Below are 520 nucleotides of genomic sequence, written 5' to 3' on the forward strand. Positions count from 1 at the left end.
CGACCCCCCGCACCCCGCGAACCCTCCCCCGCTCCACCGGCATTACTGTTTGATTATATTTTTTAAAAAATTATTACTGTCTTATAAAAAAATATTACTGTTACTGTCTTATAAAAAAAATATTACTGTTATGATTTAAACTAGTTTAAAAAATTATTTCTGTCTTATAAAAAAAATACTAATGGCGCACCACGGTGAGGTGCGCCATTAGTATGGATGTACTTATGGCGCACCGAGGGGTGGTGCGCCATTAGTATTGTGCCATTGCTATAAGAAAAAAATACTAATGGCGCACCACGGTGAGGTGCGCCATTAGTATGGATGTACTTATGGCGCACCGAGGGGTGGTGCGCCATTAGTATTGTGCCCGGCCCCATCCATATTCCCTCCCCGGCCCCTCCCTATCCCCTCTCTCTCCCTCGCCCTCGCCCTCGATCCCCTTCCCCTCTCCTCTCCCGACGCCACTGCCCCGCCGCCTCGACGCTGCCCCGCCGCCCCGACGCCGCCTCGACGCTGCCCC

This window comes from Triticum dicoccoides, chromosome 1A (genome assembly GCF_002162155.2).
Source record: "Triticum dicoccoides isolate Atlit2015 ecotype Zavitan chromosome 1A, WEW_v2.0, whole genome shotgun sequence".
In the NCBI taxonomy this organism is placed as follows: Eukaryota; Viridiplantae; Streptophyta; class Magnoliopsida; order Poales; family Poaceae; genus Triticum; species Triticum dicoccoides.